Genomic DNA, 23,548 nt, shown 5'->3' with positions numbered 1-23,548 from the left:
TTACTCCAAGACTACAATTTCAACAGTATCTTTGGCTCTGCGGTCGTGCACAGTCAGCGATTCGCTTTATCAAGCCTATCAGAGACATGCATCTTTTAGAGTATACTAGTTTCATTTTTATTTGTGTTAATGTTCTTATCATATTCTGGGGCCACAAACAAGCGTGCTCCAGTAGACTTCTTTCAACCACGCCTTTTAATTTTTAAAGTAGCTGCTTTTCCACCTTGTCGGATCTTCCTTTGGTGTTATGCTCTACAAAACCGTTTGTATTTAAGAACTTCATTAGGTATACTTATACAGTATGGGGTTTAATATCTTCATGTCTAACTTCAAGGCAAGCCCAGACATACGTATCTGCGTAATTCTTTAAACAAGAAACTAATATGTTTCGATAAACACTTTACCATTGACGTCTTTTCATACTTTGGGTGCTACAGTTGTGAAAATAATATTAACGCTTCGAAGATAACTTCACCCTTCTTCGTCAAATGTACGAATGTTTTATCCATTGTCCCTCCATCTGCGAAATGGGGCGTCCTACATTTTACCCTGAGTGGTGGGAGGTAATCTCCGAAGTGTAGGGTAGTGTTGCACAGTAGAGTATTTTAAACCAGCATGAAACCTTGCATAGTTCGATCATGTTTGCAACAAATATTATGCTTCAGAATATCTTTCTCCTTGAAAGTGGGGACTAATGAGCTTGACAAGCTAGCGTTTCTGGCGTGTGCAACGTCACGCCTCGCCAAGATCATGATGATCATCAGTGCAACAGAAAGCTCAATGAGAGGGCAGGACACAAGCTGTAGTAAAAGTTAAATGCCATCGATAATGAGGCTTAAAGGAAGTAGGAAAATATGAAACGAGATTGTCATTAAAGTAAATATTTTTGAAGTGTAACTCTTCAGGCTTTCCCGGCAATCTAATGACATCTTGGGTTGTCGGGTGTTCTGCCGGATATCAGCGTCGTACTTGCACGATGTTTCGGTCACGTAGCTCGTAACCTTCATCAGGTGCGACCTGAGACTGCTCCTCGAGTGGACCCGGTCCACTATTTATGCCTATGGCCTTCCCCCTCCACCAACGGCTGCAGGCGCTTCCTCTGTGTCCGCGCCCATTCCCTGCGACCTGCTGGAGCGTTGCCGCTTCGTTTTTCGTCCGCTGCGGCTCTGGATGTTCCCTCTGCGGTCCGCGCCCACCAGTCCCACTTCTGGGTATTCCATCTTCGGTCTGGTGCGCCTGGCAGTCCGTCAGTGGCTCGTTTTCCATCTCCATGTCTCTGGTTCTTCTGTTTGTGTAGTGTTGCAGCTGGCCCCGTTGCTCCTTTAACACCTTCAGTGGCTCGTTTTCCATCTCCATGTCTCTGGTTCTTCTGTTTGTGTAGTGTTGCAGCTGGCCCCGTTGCTCCTTTAACAAAAGTTAAAGGAGCAACGGGGCCAGCTGCAACACTGCACAAACAGAAGAACCAGAGACATGGAGATGGAAAACGAGCCCCTGACGCACTGCCAGGCGCACCAGACCGAAGATGGAACACCCAGAAGTGGGACTGGTGGGCGCGGACCGCAGAGGGAACATCCAGAGCCGCAGCGGACGAAAAACGGAGCGGCAACGCTCCAACAGGTCGTGGTGAGCGGGCACGGACCGCACGGGGAACGCTTGGTACCCCAGACCGCAGATGAAACCCCCAGGAGCGGGTTTGGTGGGCGCGGACCGCAGAGGGAACACCTAGAACCGCAGCGGACGGAAAACGGAGCAGCAACGCTCCAGCAGGTCGCAGGGAATGGGCGCGGACCACAGAGGAAGCGCCTGCAGCCGTTGGTGGAGGGGGAAGGCCATAGGCATAAATACTGGACCAGGTCCACTCGAGGAGCACTCCCGGCCAGTCAATTGGGCCGTTCGTTTTCCTTTTCTCTCACTGTTCCTCTCACTATCCTTTTATCTTTCTTTTAAAAAAAAACAAAAAAACAAAAAAAAACAGCACAACTGTCAAGTAACAGCCACAACCACCAAGTCATCACTCATCCTCACCACACCATGCAAGAAGGCGAAGCGCAGCACGCGCTAGAACTTCGTCCCCAGCAGAGGGTTCCGCCCTCAGTCATGTGCGTCTGCGTCTACTCGAGGAGCAGTCTCAGGTCGCACCTGATGAAGGTTACGAACTACGTGACCGAAATATCGTGCAAGTACGACGCCGATATCCGGCAGAACACCCGACAACCCAAGATGTCATTCTTGAAGTGGATTATGCTTGTGAAGTGAGAGGCACATGGATGGTACTCTTTTTAACTGACGGTTCCGCCTTTTGATATCTAGTGGTCGATTGCCCATTACGTAGGCGTGTCCAGAAACTTTTCACCAGGTAGGGCATATAACAGCAAAGCCCCCCCTCTAGCCGTGCGGTCTAACGCGCTGCTTCCCGAGCTGGAATGCGTGCCGGTCCTCGGCACGAATCCGCCCAGCGGATTAGTGTCGAGGTCCGATGTGCCTGCCAACCTGTGGATGGTTTTTAAGGTGGTTTACCACCTGCCTCTGCGAATTTGGGCTGATTCCCCTTATTCCGCCTCAGTTACACTATGTCGGCGATGCCGCGCAAACACTGTCTCCACATACCCGTACACCATAATTACTCTACCACGCTAACGTTTGGGGTTACACTCGTCTGGTATAAGACGTTCCCGGGGGAGGAAAGGGAGGGGTGAGCGTCTACGGCGGTCGCAAAACTGCACAATAACCCTGGGTTCGGTGTGGGGCGGCAGTGAAGTGGGTGGACTGCTGTGGCCTGTTGCGGGGTTTTGAACCACAGAGGGCTAAGGCGGGACGAAGCCTCTCCGTCGTTTCTAGATCCCTTGTTTAATAAACAATATAACAGCACAAGTCGTAGCACCTGAACAAGACTTGGTCGAATCCACACATTTTATAAAACTTATCTGTGTGATTGTGTGTGTTTGTGTGTGTGTGTGTGTGTGTGTGTGTTTTCCACATCTCCTCCTAAACAACTGGACCGATTTCAATCAAACTCGCTACACATATTGCTTCCTATCAGCCAATAATCTCTTTCGGCAAGAACCACCTACCTATTACAGTCGCCATAAACAATGAAATACGTATCATTCACGACGTTTAAATGTATTACTTCTATGCTACTAACTGATGAAAGGTCTCTTTTGGATTCCTTTCATGTTTAATTTCTTAAATCTGTTGCCATTTATGGAATAAATTCCTCTTCTAAATGTACTGTGGCGTTTCTGACTATCTGGGAGGAGACTGAGCAGTGGAACGTGTTACTTTTACACATAAACAAGAACGATCTGTCACACTACTACACTTTAAAACACAGTTTATATGTAATTCATGTCACACAGTCTTATACGGAACCTACATCCGCTTTCTTTAATATACTGTATATGATAAGATACTGTCATCCCCCTTCCCTTCTGTGTGAGAGTATGAATGAGCAAATGTATTTGTAGTTGCATGCTTGAGGGTAGCAGACAAGGCTGTCTGCTAGAGAACAGTAGGACCAACGTCGGAACAGGTAGCTACGCTTTCTTAAAGCAGAGAGGTTTCTATTCTTAGTATGGTTCTGTCCGTCCGTTGTCATGTTGGTATAGGAAGCTGCCCCTCTGGCCCCTTCCGTTTGTCTTTGTGAGCCACCCTCAGGAAACACGCTCGGCAGTGGGCAGTTGCAGTCTGGCGGTGGCGAGCGTCTGAAGTGGTAAGATCTCCGGCTAAGCGCGTGTCTGCTAAGTCCATAGGACAATGGATTTGTTAAGTTCAGCCTAACTGAAAATTTAATCATCTTTATTTCGGATTTAGCTCTAAAATATCCAAGGTTATCTTAAATTGCAGCGTAGTGTAATTCTCGTGTGAAGTTCATATTAGTTTCCGGTTGTTGCTTTGTTACTACTTTGTGAGTAAAGTGGAACCACGTGTTGATCAGTAACTCTAACTAAGTTCATCAATCTTAAATGTGAATGCTTGTGTGATTATAACGTCTCGTCTTGACAATATTTTACAATATAACAACTTTTCTTTATGCTTTTCTTTATGTTCAACCCACGTGGAGTGTACTTTGCGAGACCAGTACCACGTGCTTATATAACTGTTTGACCCATCAGGTTAATAGTAAGACGTTAGTAACCAGTTCAAGGTTTTTCTTTTGTCAATTGCTTTTCGATCGAATTTATTTTAATTATCAAAATTACTGTGGAGTTATACGCTTTCTGTAAACCAAGTTGACCACGTGGAGCATGTGGTGTAATCATCAAAGTAACCTTCACCTATTCCTTTTGGGAAGATTTTACAAAGAGTTAATATGAATTTAGTATACCAGTGTGTGGTAATTACATGACGGACAGGATTGTGTTACGAACGTAATTTCTTTGGGGAAAACTGAATCTGTTGGTTGTGGTTAATTTCTCCTTGCTTATGTTTCAACGTTCTTTGGGTGTTGTTTTGTGAATGCAGGGTTGTATGCAGTCTCCCAATCTTGGCTCCATATTTGATGTGTTCCGTAAGATTTTCACAATCCTAAATAAGGCACCAGCTTGTTACGAGTAGAATTTAATATGCTAAAATTTCAGTGACCAATCTTAAAAATAAATTTCCAAATATAAACTGATTTCTTTCTTGTTATTTAAATTCTCCTTTTTATATATATATTACCGGTTGTGGTATGACTATTAAAAGATTATCATTAATGTTAGTCTGTTTGGGAATTTGGTAAATTTAGACTAGATACCTGATGAAACAGTTGCTTAGTAATACAAGATTAACCTCCCCAGACAGCTCACAGCTTTTAACCCGCTTTTATTCTACTATTAGCACCCGATCTCAGCATAGCACAATTAATGTAGCAATATTACACTGTATATGCAAAAATTTCGGAGACATTCTCCACATACGTCGCTGCATGCAGCTACGAAACCATATAATGGCACCACACACGGTTCCGGAGATATGACGTCATAAACACTTCGTTGCGTGGAAAACTGCTGCTTTGTGCCTAATGTTTACCTTCATTACTTTTTTTTTCCTACGAACTCTATTCGCAACGTATTTCGCTTACAGTACCCACATATGTCGCTGGATGTACCGACCCAATTTATCATTGTACGACACTTAGTTCAAGAGGGATGAAATCATAATCACAAAAGTAGGTGAAAAAAATACCACATTATACATGAAGTTTTAATACATTTATTCTTTACAACTAAGTATGATTTTACTGCAATGTACAGTCGAGTAAACATAAGGAAATCCCTGACACCTGGCTGCGTTTTTGACAACTTTCAGTTGCGAAGTGCAAACGGCTGTAAGCGAAACCATAGCCGTCTACAGAGATACGAAAGAATGTTGCCATAGAAACGTATGCAAAATCGTATTGTAGACGAATGAAGCAGCTGCGCCTAGCGTAGAGAAACTGGCCCGGGTGATGGTTCTTAATTTAGATACTGTACTTAGACATTTGTAAAGTATGCATATTTCTTTGTACGACAGTTTCATTATTTCAAAGGTGTTTCCAGAAATACGAAGAAATTTTTTTTTCGATACTTCGCTACAAATTCAGTTAATTTTTTTGCTTCCATTTGTACATAGATGGAAAAAAAATCGCAACACCTAAATTTAATAATTGTAGAATAATGAAATTTCGGGCATACATTTCTCTAGGTAACATATTTAAGCGATCAGCTTACAAGATCAGAGGTTAATGTAAGCGGGAGGTAAGTCATTGTAAATGTGAAGTGCTGGTATCTTAATAACCTTTGTAACTGCCAAACGCTAAATTCATGGAGGTGCACCTGCGTCGTACAGGTGCCGGGTGTCACTTGTTGGATGGAGTTTCCTGCCTATTGCACTTGGTCTGTCAGTACAGGGTCGGTTGTGGATGAAACTGGATGATGTCCAATATGTGTTCGGTTAAAGAGACATCTGATCATCAGCAGGCCAAGGCAAATGTCGACACTCTGTAGAATATGTTTGGTTACAACAGCGGTATGTTGGCGACCCCCATTGGAATGATTTTCATGAAATGCAGGACGACAGGTCGAATCCCCAGACTGACGTACAAATATCAGTCAGGGTACGTGAGATAACAACAAGAGTGTTTCTGTTGTCATACGACAGCGTACGAGACCATAACTCCAGATTTAGCTCCGGTGTGGCTAGCAAGCAGACAGGTTGGATGCAGTCCCTCGACTGGGCTCCTTGTATCTGACATACGGCCGTCACTGGTACCGAGGTAGAACCAGATTTCATAAGAAAACACGACAGACGTCCACTCCAACCCTCCACTAAGTTCTCGCTTGACACCACTGAAGTCGCGTAAATCAGTGGTTTGGGGTCAGTGGAATGGACGCTGCAGGGTGCCCTGACCCAGAGCTGCCACTGAAGTAACCCATCTGTATCAGTTCGTTAAAATACGATGCCGCATAACCATACGCCGAACAAGATAATCACCCCCCTTGATAGTGCCAAGTGGCTGTGCGACCCCGGTCTTCTTGCGACACCGCTCCCACCAGCCATGAACGATGGCAGCATTTCTGCCAAGGTTTCCTGAAATATAGCGGAAGAAACATATAGCTTCTAGTAGCCCTGTTATACGACCTCGTTCGTAGTCAGCGAGGTGTTGATAATGGCGTCTTTGTCGTCTTAGAGACTTTCTTGACCAACATCAGCTCACCACGTCCACTCTGAAAGGTAGGTAACACTCCCGACCGTTACAATGTGTATTTACGAAAAACCTGATTTGCATCCTCCTAGTGCCCCTACTAAACAAGACTGCAACGAAGTTTAAATAGACATTATTGTTCTGATGTAGAATCACGCCTACGAACTTTCGTTTACGTCGCACAACTTCTTATTTGTGTTGCGTTTCTTCCCGTCGGTGTAATAGAAATTTGGCAAAATGAATATCCAGCAACGCCATGTGTATCAGCTTGTATTATGCGTAAAATGCCAACAACATCTCGGCTGAAGACCCGGAAGAACATCACTCTCGTATACAGTATATCGAGTAGGATAGATTGCGTAGCGGCCCAACGCAAACCATCGCACGGGGTGGGTTATTACCGGGCCGACGACGTGGCGTCTCCGCAACGCGACGCAGTACAGCTGGCAGGCCGCTGCTGTGGGCGTCGCGACGCCCGCTAATTGTCGTGAGAAGCGAGCACGTGACGGTAATTATTTGCTGCGCTCCCCGAGCCGCCGTTGCCGCAGCAACCCGCGGCGCAGCGCCTCCACCGGTACGGGACTTTAAGGACTTGTCGCGGGCGTCCCCAGCTTCTGGTAATTAGCGCCCGCAATGGCGCCAGCGCAGTGCCGGCTGTCCCCAGTTCGCACCGCGCCTTTCATCTCGCCAGCGGCAGCGGCGTCCGCTAGACCACCGCACCCCCCCTCCCCCCCCCCCCCCCCCCCCGCCAACCACCACCTTCCGCCGCACCTCTCCTCGGGTCTTTCTGCTTCCCCATTCGCGGTCCGTAATTACGGCCAGTGGGAGCGGCTCGGTGCCGCCGCGGTATCCGCCGGAAACCCGTCGCGGAGTGGCGTCCCGGTCCGCTCACTTCCTCGCGAATTACTATTATTCTTTCTAATTAATGGCCCTCCTCGCCCCCAGATTTCTGCGCTCGTGGGGTTTGCAGTGACCACCCCATGTTCTCATGTGAAGCACCTGCATCCCAAGTCACAAATTCCGTCTCCATTTCAGATACGCTCTTCTCGTACACTACAATGTGACAAAAGTCACGGGATAGCGATATGCAGATATACAGATGATGGTGGTATTGAGCACACAAACTATAAAAAGAGCAGAGCACTGATGAAGTTGTTATTTATACTGAGCTGATTCATGTGAAAATGTTTCCAACTTGATTATGGCCGCACGACGGGAATTAACAGATGTTGAACACGGAATGGCAGTTGGAGCTAGACTCATGGGACACTTCATTTCGGAAATCGTTAGGGAATGGAGTGTTCCGAGATCCGAAGAGTTAAGTGTGGGATCCTGCACACTCGTCTCTTACAGGGTGCCTAGGAAGCTTTATTCTCGGATAACTAGACAACATACAAGCAAATGATATTAATGGAGTTTATTACAGTAATTATAATAATGTCGTGTGACTAGGGCCTCCCGTCGGGTAGACTGTTCGCCTGGTGCAAGTCTTTCGATTTGACGCCACTTCGGCGACTTGCGCGTCGATGGGGATGAACTGATGATGATTAGGACAACACAACACAACACCCAGTCCCTGAGAGGAGAAAATCTCCTACCCAGCCGGGAATCGAATCCGGGCCCTTAGGATTGACATTCTGTCGCGCTGACCACTCAGCTACCGGGGGCGGACATTACAGTAATTGAATTGACAACACTTAACTTTTGTTTCTGCTTGATGGGTCACAAGCAAGTGGCGACTTGCGAATAATCAACGTCCTTTTATAGACACAGTTTCCAAGCTAATCACATAAGTTCATAAGTCACTGATATCGTTAATACCACTGCGGCTCTTCTAGGGCCCTTTCTAGTGCTTCAGCTAGTGCATCTGTCCCAGTGCGGCCGTGGCTAGGCGGAGCGTCGCTTTTATTCTCTTCGTGTAGCTGCCGCTCCTGCCCAGCTATTGGCTGACTTCGTCTCACAGCGCTTTCTGATGTATCGTTCTTGATCTTCGTACCGGCGCTTGTCGTTACGCCGGAACATTAAGGGTGAGCCGGGAACACCACATTTCAGGAATTATCCCTCACAACACAGTGGCCGAAGGATTTCATTTAACGACCGCGGGCAGTGGCCTTTGCATACAGTTGTCAATGCTAACAGGCAAGCAACAATGCGTGCAAGAACCGCAGACATCAACCTCGGACGTACGACGAACGTATGCGTTAGGACAGTGCTCCTCTACGGCAGCAGATGAACGACACCAGTGCCTTCGTCAGCAGCACGGCAGTCCCTGTAGCGCCTCTTCTCGACTCGTGACCATGTCGGTTGGACCGGAAAATCGTGCCCTGGTCAGATGAGTACCGATTTCAGTTCGCAAGACCTGCTGGTAGGGTTCGAGCTTGGCACAGATCCCGCGAAGCCATGGACAAAAGTGTCAACAAGGTACTGTGCGAGCTGATGGTGTGGGCTGTGTTTAAATGCAATATACTATAGCCACTGGTCCAACTGAACCGATCATTGTCTTAAAACGGTTGTGTTCGCCTACTTGGAGAACATTTGTAGCCATTCAAGGATTTCATGTTTCCGAAAAAACGAAGGAATTTTTGTGGTTAATAATGAGCCACGTCACCAGAACACAACTGTTTGCGATTGGTTTGGGCACATTGTTAGCAAATCTAGCTAATTATTTGGCCAGCCAGACGTCCGACATCAGTCCCATCGAACAGTTATGGGCGTCTATAGGGGTAGCATGGCTCATTATTTTTGCATGGGACTTGTTGAGTCCATACCACGTCGAGTTACTGCAAATTTGAGATCAGAACCGACGTTAGGAAGTATCCCATGACTTTTGACACCTCAGTGTATGCTCTGGGTGTTCATTTGATCTGGGGTGATATGAAATGAAATAAAAAGCGGTGCCGTTCTGGCAACGGACGAGCCAACGGAACCGTGGACCGCTATGTCATTCTGAGTCAGTGACGTCATCGGAATACGGTATGAGGGGAGCGTGGTGGTGTTGGGCATTGTCGGATAAGGAGACCTCGTGCCACTACTGCTCATTCAAATAGCTCCTCATTTGGCGTCACGACGCTATGTGGACCCCGTTCCAGTTCTTCCGCCTAGGAAAAATTCCTGGTGGTACCGAAAATCGAACCTGGGTCCTGCTAGTAGCAATTATGCATACCTCTCAGCCATGTAGGCAGATGATCTGAAAGTGGTCCGTAAATTATCTTTACAACTTAACACTCAAATAAATTTAGAATTACAATAGATAATAACAATTGGTTTTCATCATACGACAAAATAACTAATGATGTTTTATATATTTGGCGCCTTTTTGATCCTGCAACCACTATGACTCAAGATCAAACAAATTAAAGACGTTAGCCCCCAGTCGTCAATGGTTTATACCAATGGGGCATGTTGAAAAGTTGTGCCAGAATGTGACTCGAACCCAGGCCATCTGCTTAATAGGTATATGCGTTGACCTCTACGCCACCTGATTAAGGTCTGATTTGAGGCGTGCCAGGATTGTTAGTGCAGTTGTACTGACCACTGTGTACGGATGGAGTAGTGGTCAGTGCATTTGCCAAGTAAGCATGTAACCAGGGTTCGAATCCCGACCCGGCACAAATTTTCAAGTTGTCCCATCGATACAAATCAATGGCCGCTGGAGGTTAATGTCTCTAATTCCTTTATGTCTCACTGAAGTTTTGTCTCCACATTTATTCAAATCAATGAATGTGCCCCAAGAGGCACACAAAACGTCCTGTCGGTATACAGTCTCTTCATGTACGCTCCAGGAACCTCAAATGCATTGCGAATGCGCGTCTTCAAGTCCTGTAGTTTTGTAACCTTTGCTCGGTAGGCCAGGGCATCCTGAGTTTTCCGATCTCCAGTTTTCACTGGTTTGAAAATAGGCTTGTGGCACAGCGTGAACCTGGAAAATATATGTCGCGAGATCGAATCTCGATCGTACCGCGAAAATTTTCAGCCTGCTTTTAACGAGGCCTTCACCTCTCAACAACATGAGTGCTTGCCAGGAAATACACGTAGTTCAGATTCCACGTTAAACTGTAGGACCTCTCTCCGCGAATGGATAACTGGGATGGGTTGGGGACTCGTAAGTAGCCCAAGCTGCGTCCAGTTTAAAGGCCTGCACTCTGCCATTGAGCCATACGAGAAAAAGAGTAGGCGTCAGATCATTTAGTGATCAATGTAACCATTACCCATTTCTTATTGCGTGTCTTCTTTGAATATGCTTCTGCGTTCGTATGTCTTTCACCAGCAACTTAGGGTCTTTTCTATCATTTTTTCCAGCGAATGTTGTCACCGTTATGAAACATTTTTTGAAATTTTGGGTATTTACACTAAAGGCTTTCTGGTATCTTGCTCTAACACCGATAGCTTTCTATGTAAACTTACTTCGATGATGGTTCTCAAACCCAGGATTATATTCCATAACTACATTTTTGCTTTTACCGTTCTCTATTTTGCGTTGCCTTCTACAATTATTATAGTTTTTACTTGCCTCTTTACACTTTTCTTCGACTATTTGTTCATGTATTCCCTTTACTGAGGGTCTTCCTCTATGTCAGTACATAATATGTAAACTTGAATGATAAATGTATCCATAGTACTTAGTTCAGCATCTTCAGTGTTAGCACTCTTTAATTCAGACACCTTCTTAATGCTCTCCAGATCTTGCTTTTCACCCTCATTTGCATTCATATTCTCGTTCCCCTGCACATCAAACTTCACTTAGTAATAAAATATTAACGCTATACCCATTCAATTCTGCTATCAAATTTTCCTATTTACCGCCTACATACGTTTTTCTTGCATTGCTCGTTTCAGTTCTCAATCCAGATAGTAGTATCTTTCTTTTTGTCTCCTTCTTATTCCGTAACATGAAACACTGCTCTACTGAAAAAATGCCACTCCAGAAATCCTAGATGGTTACATTAGTCTGGAATTCTTCTTCTCAAGAGTCACCCCGCGTATGAGATTCGTTAAGTGGGACAAAATATACTGTTAAGATCTTTTATGCTGCGTTTTTCCGGCACCCTCTGCATCCTGCGCTTCTGTCCTTTGTAGGTTAAGCCCATTGTGATATAATTATATTCAATTTGCTACACTTTCCATAAATCCTAAACTGATGAGACCACTCGATCCTTACCGAATCGATTGCTTTAGATGAAAACTGCTTTGTCCGTCATAACCTAAATTCTATGTAATATAAAACGGTTCTGATGCAGAATAGCAGAAATCTCGGCCACTAGACAAAACTGCTTAAATTATACGTCCTTTTACAAACCAATTTTTCTTTTTTTCCATTTATTTTCTTTATCAGCTTTCTTCGTAGGGTTTAAGTTTCAGTTCTTCGTTTCTGTTTTCCAAATTATCTCCAGCTTTACCAATATGAACTGAAAGTCAAAATCACCTCTTATTCACAGTAACATAATAAGTTTTGTAATGTATAACTTCCATTCGCTAATCCTGCAAAGCCTGATATGAAAACACTGCTCATTTGAGTTCTGATACGTATTCAGAAGAGCCTTTTGAAGCAATTGATACATTTTTGGCGAAGCAGGAGGTGAAAATACCTCGCTTATGACACTTCAAAGACGATTTTTATTCCTATTTATTAATTTCAACATTGACAAAGACAGTTCAGTAACTTTCGTAATATTCTGCGTAGATGATAGCCTATTATGCTTTTGTAATCCTTTGATCAAACGGGAATGTTTGATGTATCTAATAATAATATTCTCTTCGATATTTATATTTTTATTTTTCTAGTGATTTTTGTTTTCGTGTGTGTTCAGCTATTCATGTCTCTGTCAACCCTGGTCAATCAAAATGTTGTAAATACAGTTTGCATCTGACCAGAGCCGGCAGTTTATGAGGGACAAAAAAAAAAAAAAAAAAAAAATGGTTCAAATGTCTCTGAGCACTATGGTACTTAACATCTGTGGTCATCAGTCCCCTAGAACTTAGAACTACTTAAACCTAACTAACCTAAGGACATCACACACATCCATGCCCGAGGCAAGATTCGAGCCCGCGACCGTAGCGGTCACGCGGTTCCAGACTGAAGCGCCTAGAACCGTGCGGCCACTCCGGCCGGCCATGAGGGACTCCCGATGACGTTTGGATGTGGTGAACTATCGGTACTATTAGGTATAAACACAAATTTGCACGATACTTACCTTGTATCATAAGACATGTCGCAAATCTGACGTAGGGTTTGTCCGACGTCACGGAAATGACAAACTTGATACTAGAATGAAAGCAGTAGTCTCAGCAGAAAATGGGTGGAGAGGGGAAGGGAGGCATCATGTGACACTAGCACTTATGCATCTATGGTGACACTCTAGACAAATGACGGCAGGTGTTGTATCAGACGCTGTAGGAAACGAAAGATGTGATTGTTTCCGAGGTGGATTCAATGAGCCAGAAAGATGTTTCAGTGCATCAGTCTGACCTTATAGTTTATGTACAGAACAAAAGTAAACTAAGTTTATTCGTTATCAATACAAAAATAGGTCCATGGGCCTGTAGCCGGCCTTTGTGGCCGAGAAGTTCTAGGCGCTTCAGTCTGGAAGCGCGCGACCGCTACGGTCACAGGTTCGAATCCTGCCACGGGCATGGAGGTGTGTGATGTCCTTAGGTTACTTAGGTTTAAGTAGTTCTAAGTTCTAGGGGACTGATGACCTGAGATGTTAAGTCCCATAGTGCTCAGAGCTATTTGAACCATTTGAACCCGCAACCCTGTAAATAAACAACAAGATAAATATATCTTTCGTAGTTGTGGATTTGGGGGCACGATTTAATGCCATTTGACATAGCATACAGGCAGGTTTCCTCCTATAGAAATGGTTTCCCATTACAAGGGTCTTAGACAGCCCCTCCCTCCTCGTTTTCAGTATTTAGGTCTTTAAATTTGTATGTATATATCCCAAATATCTATTCAGTAAGCAGTCATTCCATGTTGTAACGAAACTCAAGAGTAACTTGCCTGTTATTGACTTCTGCCACCGTACTCACGGTACACGGTACAGATAGAGCCGTGGCGCCAGCCTTTGTGGAAGGAGAATCGGACTGCTCCAGGATTTGGTCCGAAACAAGACGATACTTTGTGGTGTAAAGTTCATAACCATCAGGTTGTGTATCAACACGGGAGGGTAAAATCTGAACCTCTCCGCAGTGAGAGTATGCTCCTATTTGTTCGACAAACTCTGCAATTCGTCTGCTCTGCCGGAATCTTCTCCTGGAATCTTCTGGTGTCCGCACGTTGTTCGAGATTGCCGCAAGGCGGAAAATGGGTGCTTTTTCCTCATTTTTCTGTTTATGAATTTCTCCTTTTGTGTATGGTCTACCGAAAGTCTCCAGCTTAGGAAATCAGGTAAGAAAATTTCTTCGGAGAAACCGCAGAAAAGCAAAATGTATCAGTCAATTAAAACTGTCCAACCTACCGCGGATCGCCTCAGAATTCCGGTTTAGTTGCTGCAAGGCAAGAGAAGGGCGGAAATAAAGGAGCTTGAAAGCCACACATGTGTATGACAATGTATGAAATTTCTTGCACAGAGCACAGTCATCACTCCTCAGGACATAAGATTTTTCGCATCATAGATCACCATGGAAACTTTCCAGAACCCTCAGAGCTCTCAAAATAAGTTCAATTTCAACAGTAACTTCGATCACAGACATGGGGGTATGCGTCTTACAGCCATGAAGGAATCAGCTGCCCTGCTGCAACGCACGTAGAATTCACATAGTTCCCACGAAGCCTCCTCCTCCGCACTTATTTTTGATAAATTTCGATTACTTTCTCCCCTCATTTTACTACCTTCTTTTTCAGTATATAATAAATAGCAACAGTCTACCAGTGAGAGTTTTACACAGTGATTTCGCCTCTTTAGGAAAAGCGCTGGAAGGTGCCCTCTTAACATGTGAAGCTGTGTTTTGACATAATTCCCCATGGACGTCATAAGTCCGTAAAAAGTTTAGCCTGTTTAAGTACAAGAAGAATATATCACCTCTTAACCTCCCAGAAATCTATAGTTGCACGGACTACGCCCACTTATGTCTGCATATTCCTTACAGTCAGATCAGACACATTATTAATCATACTATCAGATCACCGCTAACAGTTGGCTTAGTGCAGAGTAGGGACTTACAGTAAGGCTCAGTATTTTCGAAATTGAGCAGTTATGAGTCGCTCATACTGTGCGAATATTTTAATAATAATTTCAGAATCACATAGGTTATGGTTCGATGATGAACGAAAAAATTCGGAACTACACACCATTAATAAAAATCAGAAATAATCTCAAGTCTTACATTCACAAGCACAAACAAAATCTATTCAATTCATGCCCCTATAAACGAGGATAACAGGAAAATCAAAGAAAACGTGGAGGCCTTTTGGAATCATCTAGATGACATTATTCAGAAAATTCCAGCAAAAAACATCATTATTCTTCTTGGAGATTTTAATACACAGATTGGTAAAGAAAAAAGATATAAGAAAATAGTTGGAAACTATCCTGCACACAAGAGAACAAACAGAAATGGTGTGAGACTAATAGAACTTTGCCAAGCACACAATTTAATTCTTAAATCCACAGCTTTCTAGAAACTACCACGAAGACAAAAGGCATGGGTATCCCCAAATCCTAGCCTTGGGGAATTTCAACTTGTTCATGTGGCAATCAGGAAGATTTCTAACAGAGAAATCATGAATGTTAGGGTACTCAGGGGTGCAAACTTGGATTCAGACCACTACCTTTCTGAAATTAAGTTCCAAGTCATCCCAAACAGGAAACGCAGCATGAAACAAATTAAGGGTCGGAAGTATAGCACAGAAAAGATATTAAAATCAGATGAATTCACAAAAGCAACAGAAACCATTCAGACACAAAGCTGGGGTGATATCAAGGAAAACCTCATTACTTCAGCTGAACGATAGCACCTAACAAAACAAGTAAAAAACATGCCTGGTGGTCGCTGGAATGTGACGACCTCATTGAAACAAGAAAACAGGTATGTCATAATTGGCAATCACAGAAAACAGAAGAAAGTAGACTGCATTTCATTACAGTTAGAAAACTAGTAGATAAAAATATAAAAATGATTAAGAAGACACATGAAAACAATACTCTCCTTCAAATTGATGAAGAATTTGCTAAAAACAACACAAGACGCTTTTTCAGAACTTTCAAACAAAGGTTATCAAGATACAAAGCAACGACCCTCCAATTTCGAGATGTAAATGGGACCATCGCTCACAACAACACGGAAAACTGCAAAATACTAGCAGGCTACTTTGAGAAACTCTCGAATTGTGAACCCATCCTTGAAAAATTTGAATCCATCCCAAACAACCGTGAGAAGCCGGATTCAGAACCACCGACGACTGAAGAACTACAGAAGGTCATTTCAGAACTTAAAAAACAACAAGGCATCCGGAGAAAATCAAATAGTGGCCGAACTATGGAAAAAGGCTGACAAATATGCAGTTACATCCCTAAAGCGTGTTTTCGATCAAATCTGGGAAGAAGAAGAGTTCCCCGCAGAATGGAGAACAGCTCTCATCCACCCTATCCACAAGAAAGGTTTGAAGACAGACCCCAACAATTACAGAGGAATGTCACTGCTGGATATAACGTACAAGATTCTTTCCAAAATCCTTTTTAACAGGGCAGAGCTGCAATTGGATCCGCAAATCGGGGAATACCAGGGAGGTTTTAGAAAGGGTAGATCATGTTCGGAACAAATACTAAACCTCAAAAACATTATGGCATACCAAACATCAAGGGCAAAGACGGAAGTAATCGCCTTCATTGATTTCAAAAAGGATATGATTCGATTGATAGAGAATCTCTGTTATCAGTACTGAAAGAAATGGGTTTGGATAAGAAAACAACTAATATTATAAAAGCGACCCTTACATTTTCGAAAGTTAAATTTATGGGCGAACTATCGGAACCCTTTGAAATAAAAACGGGAGTGCGACAGGGCGATGGGCTCTCACCGTTGCTGTTCAATTGTGCGCTTGAGAAAGTAGTCAGAGAATGGAACACAAATATTAAGAGTGGTATAAGACTGGGTTGCAAAAAGAAGAACCTTAAAGTAAATTGCATTGCCTTTGCAGATGATATGGCCCTGTTTGCTGAAACAATGGAAGAAGCACGGGAGCAAATCGTTGAACTAAAGAAACAAGCAGCTAAAATTAGTCTTCATATCTCCTTTGAAAAAACTAAGATATTGACAAACACAAGCACTCATGTAAATACCTCAAAGTTCAGGAACAGAAGATTGAAATAGTAAAAGAATTCAAATATCTCGGAGAACGGATTAGTTGGAATGCTGGGGAAAGCAAAGCAATTGAATCCAGAAAAAATTAGCTTGAATTGACCTTCCAACTAACAAAAAATACATACAACAAAAATTCCCTTTCATGGGGTTCCAAAATTACACATTACAAGACAGTGATTAAGCCAGAAGCACGGTATGCAGCAGAATCACTTAACATGAATTTCAAAGGCCAAATGGAGAAACTTGAGCTAAAGGAAAGAAAAATTTTAAGAAAAATCATTGGGCCAAAATTTCAAGACAAATGAAACTCTCTACAAGAAAACTGAAAAACTTTCAGATTCTATGCGAAAAAGGAGAATAAATTTTTATGGTCATCTTCTCAGAATGAATTCCAACAGATTAACTAAACAAATCTTTGACTTCTTCAGTAACCGAAAAACGAAGCCCAACTGGTTTAAAGAAACTGAGAAAGACCTTGTGAAATTAAAGATTTCAGAAAATTCACTTATTGATCGAACTTCTAAATTAATTACTAAAGATTAAACCGTAAGGTTCCAAGACAAATCCACACAAAAGTCCAAACCCTTCATCTCGGAAGAAGAGAGGAGAAGAAGATCAGAAAGAATGAAGAAATACTGGGCCCTAAGAAAAGAACAACGCACAAAGAAATGATTGATCCAGCGTACCCCAAAGAGGGTGAAACGAAAGAAGAAGAGAAAAACTGTCAGTTCAGCTGAGACACAAAAATAAAGAAATAATAAGACTGAATATTGTTGCGGATTGCCTTTACCATTGTAGTATTGGAATTCCATAAACAATCTCAGTTGTTGTTTTTGTCATCAAATGAAACAACAAGTTCACCGTTACCGTTCGCACTTAAAACGATGTTCTTGTATTGCGTCCGCAAGTCGTCTCAGTTGTCGACAACGAATGTCAGCAGTGATGGTTACACCTCGGGGTACCAATTCCTAGCACATCACACTGTCGCTGCTCCACCAGATGCATAACATTATGCATCTCTGTACGAGTAGTTGCTGCATTATTTGGGTTTAACCACTCCTTACTATTCCTTGTGTTAGCATAAAGACATGGTTTCTCGTCACCAGTAGCGCAACAGGATATGAGTGGTCGGTGTTGCTTACGACCCAATTGATGGCAAGCAAGTGCAGATGCACATTTGGCCACCCGCTAACTTTTGTGATTTTGATTTAGGGCATGCGGTACCCACACACCCGGTTTTGAATCTTCCTTACTGAATGCAAATGTCAGACAATGGCTGAATGATCACCGTTCATAAAATTTCCGAGTTCACGAGTACGCTGTCGTAAATCATTGTGGATTAATGCGTTTGAACGATCTTCGTTAAACCCCGAAAGTCATTCTGAACATGGAGAGTCACTAATGTCAAAAATCTTTTCATTTAAACGAGAAAATCATTTTCTCGTGGTACTCTGTACACGGGCATTGTCCCCATATTCGGCACAAATATTTCTGGTTGCCTCCGCTCCTGTCATTCCTCTGCTGAACTCCAGCAGAATAACATGTAAGAAATGTCCCGATTTCTTTTCTTGGTATTCAATGTTATAGCGTCCGCGACTCCACTAACTATTTTCAAATAACCAAATGACAATATGTAAACTCTTATAGCAGTAGTAAACTACAAATAAAAATGACAATCAATAAATAAACACACAGCCACTGGAATACCAACATGCAAAACAAAACGCTAATGACTTACGCACGACACAAATATTTGACGTATGTGTATGTGGGCAAAGATATGAGTCAAACGCTCATCCTAAACCAGTGGAACGATCTCAGTCACAGTTGGGAATCTCAGTCACAGTTGGGACACATGTAAGTTTCAGTCTGGATATAAATACTGTGTGGATAAGAAGCGCTAGCCTTCTGTTAGTGTGAGTCTGATTACGTGAAGAAAAGTCAGAACACGAAGATTTTAACAGAAAGCGAGAAGAAAGGAAAAGATGGAAGGATGAGATAGACTGAGATGGGGGAGGGATAAAAAGACAGAGAGAGAAAGAGGCGGATTTAATATTTCTAAAATTTAAAGAACCTCTCTCACGCCGGCCTGATTTAACTTCACTGATCAGGATTGTAAAAACATGCGTATATTAAGGGAATTTTCATTGACAAAGCAGACTTATCACATTCACACAGTTCAATACTGTTCTGTCCTGATTGAATTAAGCTTAACTTAAATTCCATAAGGCAGTGAAGCAATTTCGAAGTCTCGGTGCGACGAAAATTGTCAGTCGATCTCCTGGAAACATTTGTAATAATTATTAACTTTCGGTGATCACATGGGGAAGACCGGAGATCTGCTGGTAAGACCGTGTTAGCCTATTTATTTGAAGTAACTGGATATCTTGAGCATTCAAAACGGCAGGTTCGTCCAGTGTAAATCAGACGTTCCCCACTGATCCCGTGCAACACCACGTAGTAAGCAGACACTGTCAATAATAATAATCCGTTAAATAATACGCGAACACACTTACTTTAGTTTAGTTCATGTATTAAATTCCTTCTCATACAGAATCTCATCAAGATGGCGACTCGCTCAACAATACGTACATATAGATCCTTCTTTTACGACTAATCGGCAAGAAGTTTTTATTCTTTTCATAAGAGAAAACATAGATAGCAGAGAAGCTATTCCATGGAGTAAATGGACGCTCCAAGGAATAATTGGGCTTGAAACTACTTTGCGTTGATTATCGGTAAGATAAGAAAAGATATTTCGAGATATGTACTGAGTTATATAATTTATAAAATTTCTGAAAATATCGCGGAGAGACCGCTGCAAGAGACATTACATCGCCCCTCGCAGCGAGCAAAGTTGATATGTATCCACTTTGCGAGCTAACTATTGGCTTAGCTAACTCGTTAGAATTTCTGGAACATACGTTCCTATAAATTTTCAGAAGTTAGTAAGAATTTTTCTTCTTGATTACAAGAATTGAAAGAGATTTGGTATCTTCGTTACCTAGATACCTAGTTGTTGCTTTCACGTGTACTGGGGCATACCCGCATCCCACATACACAACCAGGGAAGATTGACTTATATAGTTGTTAATCAGGTCTACCTATTCAGGAACTGGCCTTCACAGGGAAACCCCGGAAAACCTGGACGCTTAGACCCCAACTTGGTATCACAGATGATAGGAAAGACAGAATAATTTAGAAATTTGAGAGATATTCTAGAATTCATAGGAAAGATAAAATCTGCCTCATAGCCAAAAAAAAAATCTTTACACATGCAAAAATTTTTTTTGCAATCTTCTGAAAATTTTTCTTCATCGATGTCTTGCTGAACTGCGGTGAAACTGATCGAACAGGAACATGGGACACGGCACGGAGGACAGGCGTCACATTGGCGTACCGCACAGGAGACGTAACGGATTTGAGAGACCAGAAGGAACCTCAGGAACAGGTACTCAGGATTGTGGCATGAAACAATCGAAATTCGTCTAAGGAATGGTCAACTATTAAAGATTCCTGGAAGAGAATGGTTAGTCGAATTTTTCCAGATTCATTTTGAACTCAAATATGGACCTGATCCATCCAATGTTCCATCTGAGGAATGGTAAAATCCGTTCGCCTTATACTTTCCACACCTAGGTGTCTTAATCGATACTGTAGTTGCACAATATCACAACTCCAGATCGGAAACAGTTTTTTGAAAACATGGATAATTTCATCCATCTTCTTGAGTGAGCCGAAAGGTTCTAATCCTGGTTTTTATTATTTGTTTATTTATTTAATTTTCGTTGGCTTTTCCAGGTGGAAGTAGATCTGAATCTTTCCTAATTTGGTTTCAAGAACGAATGTCGATAGCATGTCAGAATGTTAAAAACTTTATTATTGGAGACAATTTCCAAAAAGAAATTATATCTTATTCATACATGATTAAAATGAAATTTTGCTGAAAGAGAACGTTTGATTAAGTCTTGCTGCATGACCTCTCCAACTGAAATTAAATTTTCTCTTTTATACTCCAAATGCCGCATTTTCTCATGAACATATATGAATGCAATATAACGATAAACAAATCCAACTGGAAAATGACACATTATTATAAATTCAATGAAGAACTTTCTTATTAACTCTAATTTTATAAACACACACTAAGCTGGTTAATTAAATTCTCTTGAATAGAATTTAGCTCGCGCAAAAAAAAAAAAAAAAAAAAAAAATAAAAATAAAAAAAAAAAAAAAAACCAGCGAGTCTTTATATCTGTGGACAGTAGCAATCGATTCTAATTTCCTAACGCGGTTCATTTGTTCTCCTGTGAACTGTCAGTTTACAAACACTAACTTCACACACAAGCACTGTATTCGATCATGTAGTTTCAGTAAACTTATTCTCACTGGAGATTAACACTCCCTGAATGTATATTATTTCACACGCACAAGCTTCTTTGGTGATCATCGTGTAGACAGATAAACCGTAAGACTTCACAGCAGCGATAGCTACAGTTCCACTTACTTTTCTAAATATTCCTATACTATCACAGAAGCAATCGCTTACTGTTCATTGAACTATCACAGATGCTTGGCATGCTGTCATTTAACCTATCACAGTGGCTGAGGCATACTGTCCTTCCCACTTCATTTTTAACACCCAAATACTTCATACAGACTTTTCATTTAATTTGAAACACTTTCCTTAAAAGTACCTCTTTAGGTCTACATGGGGAAATAATCCTTTTATTCTTCCAGAATCCGGATATGCTAATAAATACGCACCAGGATTCGGTACATAAACTATTATATATGGACCTGTATAAATTAGATTCCATTTTCTGATGGTCTTCTTCAACCTTGATGACTTGATGTGTCTTCTTAAAAGAATTTTTTGTCCGATATTGAAAGTCTGAATCCGTTTGATGTTTCTGTCATGGATTTCCTTTCGCTGTCTTGCTTTCTCCGTAATATTAATGAGAGCATTGCGAATTTTTTCTTCCCATGACATTTTGGTGTCCTCGAGTTTAGGCAAGTTATCTACCCAAAAGTTTCTTTCGCTATCCCTGAACATCAGTTCATTCGGGGTAAAGTTTGTAGAACTATGAGGTAAATTGTTATAAATCTGCTCAAACTCGGTCAAATAGTTTATCCAGGTAGTTTGTTTATCATGACAGTACGTTCTCATGAATCTGTTTAGTTCTCGAAAAACCCGTTCAATTATATTCCCTTGTGGATGATAGCAAGATGTAAATCTCTGTTTTATTCCTAGTTGTGATACTAATTTTCTCCATAAATATCCAGTAAATATCTTCGCATTGTCGGAGATTATAGATTTTGGAATCCCTGCATGAGGAATGTAGTCATTTACAAACTTTACTGCGGTAGCTCTTGCAGTTGCTGATTTTATAGGATATAGTTCAACATATTTTGTACATACATCACAGAATCCAATAATGTACTTAACACCACCTCTGGCTCAAGGAAGTGGTCCATAAATATCACATGATATAAGTGATCTTGGTGCTTCAGGTATTATTGAGTGAAGCGCAATTTTATTTCCCTTGTTGTCCGGCTTAGCCTTTCGACAGAGAATACATGTCTGGATGACTTTGTGCACTTTTCGCCTTATATTTGGGAAGTAACAATAATATCTAATCTTATTAGCACACTTTACAACACCAACATGACCCCAGATCAAATGTGTAAAGCAAATTAATCGTTCTTCATATTCTTCGGGTATGCAGACACACCACTTTGGATTCTCAGCCTTCCCAGATTTAAAAAATAAAATATTATTCACAAGACGGTAGTATTCCAAATTGACCATAGGATTTTGTTGATTGAATTGTCGTATTATAGCATTCCATCGTCGATCCTTCTTCTGAAGCTGAGCCATTGTCTTACATAAATGAATATAATATAACTTGTAATTATTTTCTTGAAGAAGAAGCACTGGAAATTCTGCCTTATTATTTTCATTCAGTTCAGGTGTTATTCCTTCTGGAGATCTTGACAACGCGTCAGCTATAATATTTTCTTTTCCGGCTACATGAATAATTTGAAACTGATATTCTTGCAGCGCCAGCGTCCACCTTGACAAGCGAGGATGCAGCAACTTACAAGGTTGTAAAAAGGTTAGAGATTGGTGGTCACAATAAACGGCTATCCTCGAGCCATATACATAATAATCAAACCTTTTCAAAGACCAAATAACTGCTAAAGCTTCTAATTCCGTAGTGGTATATGCTCTTCCACAGGTGGATAAAACTCTGCTAGCAAATGCAATTGGACAAAAGGTTTTTACACCATCGATGTACGTAATTTGAAATAAACAAGATCCTAATCCGACATCTGATGAATCAGTGGCTAAACAGAATCCGACATTCATATCAGGGTGGTATAGTAACGGAGCATTTATCAGTTGATCCTTAATTTCACAAAAAGCCTTTTCACAATCATTAGACCATTGCCATGGTACATCTTTCCTCAGGAGCCGGTTTAGTGCTTCAGAGTTTATTGCTTGAGTTTTAATAAATCGACGAAAAAATGAAGCCAAGCCTATAAAGCCTTTCAGTTGTCTTCTGTTTCTTGGAG

This window comes from Schistocerca americana, chromosome 1, assembly GCF_021461395.2.
Source record: "Schistocerca americana isolate TAMUIC-IGC-003095 chromosome 1, iqSchAmer2.1, whole genome shotgun sequence".
Lineage (NCBI taxonomy): Eukaryota > Metazoa > Arthropoda > Insecta > Orthoptera > Acrididae > Schistocerca > Schistocerca americana.
The sequence above is the reverse complement of the archived record's forward strand: the minus strand, read 5'-3'. Positions refer to the sequence as shown.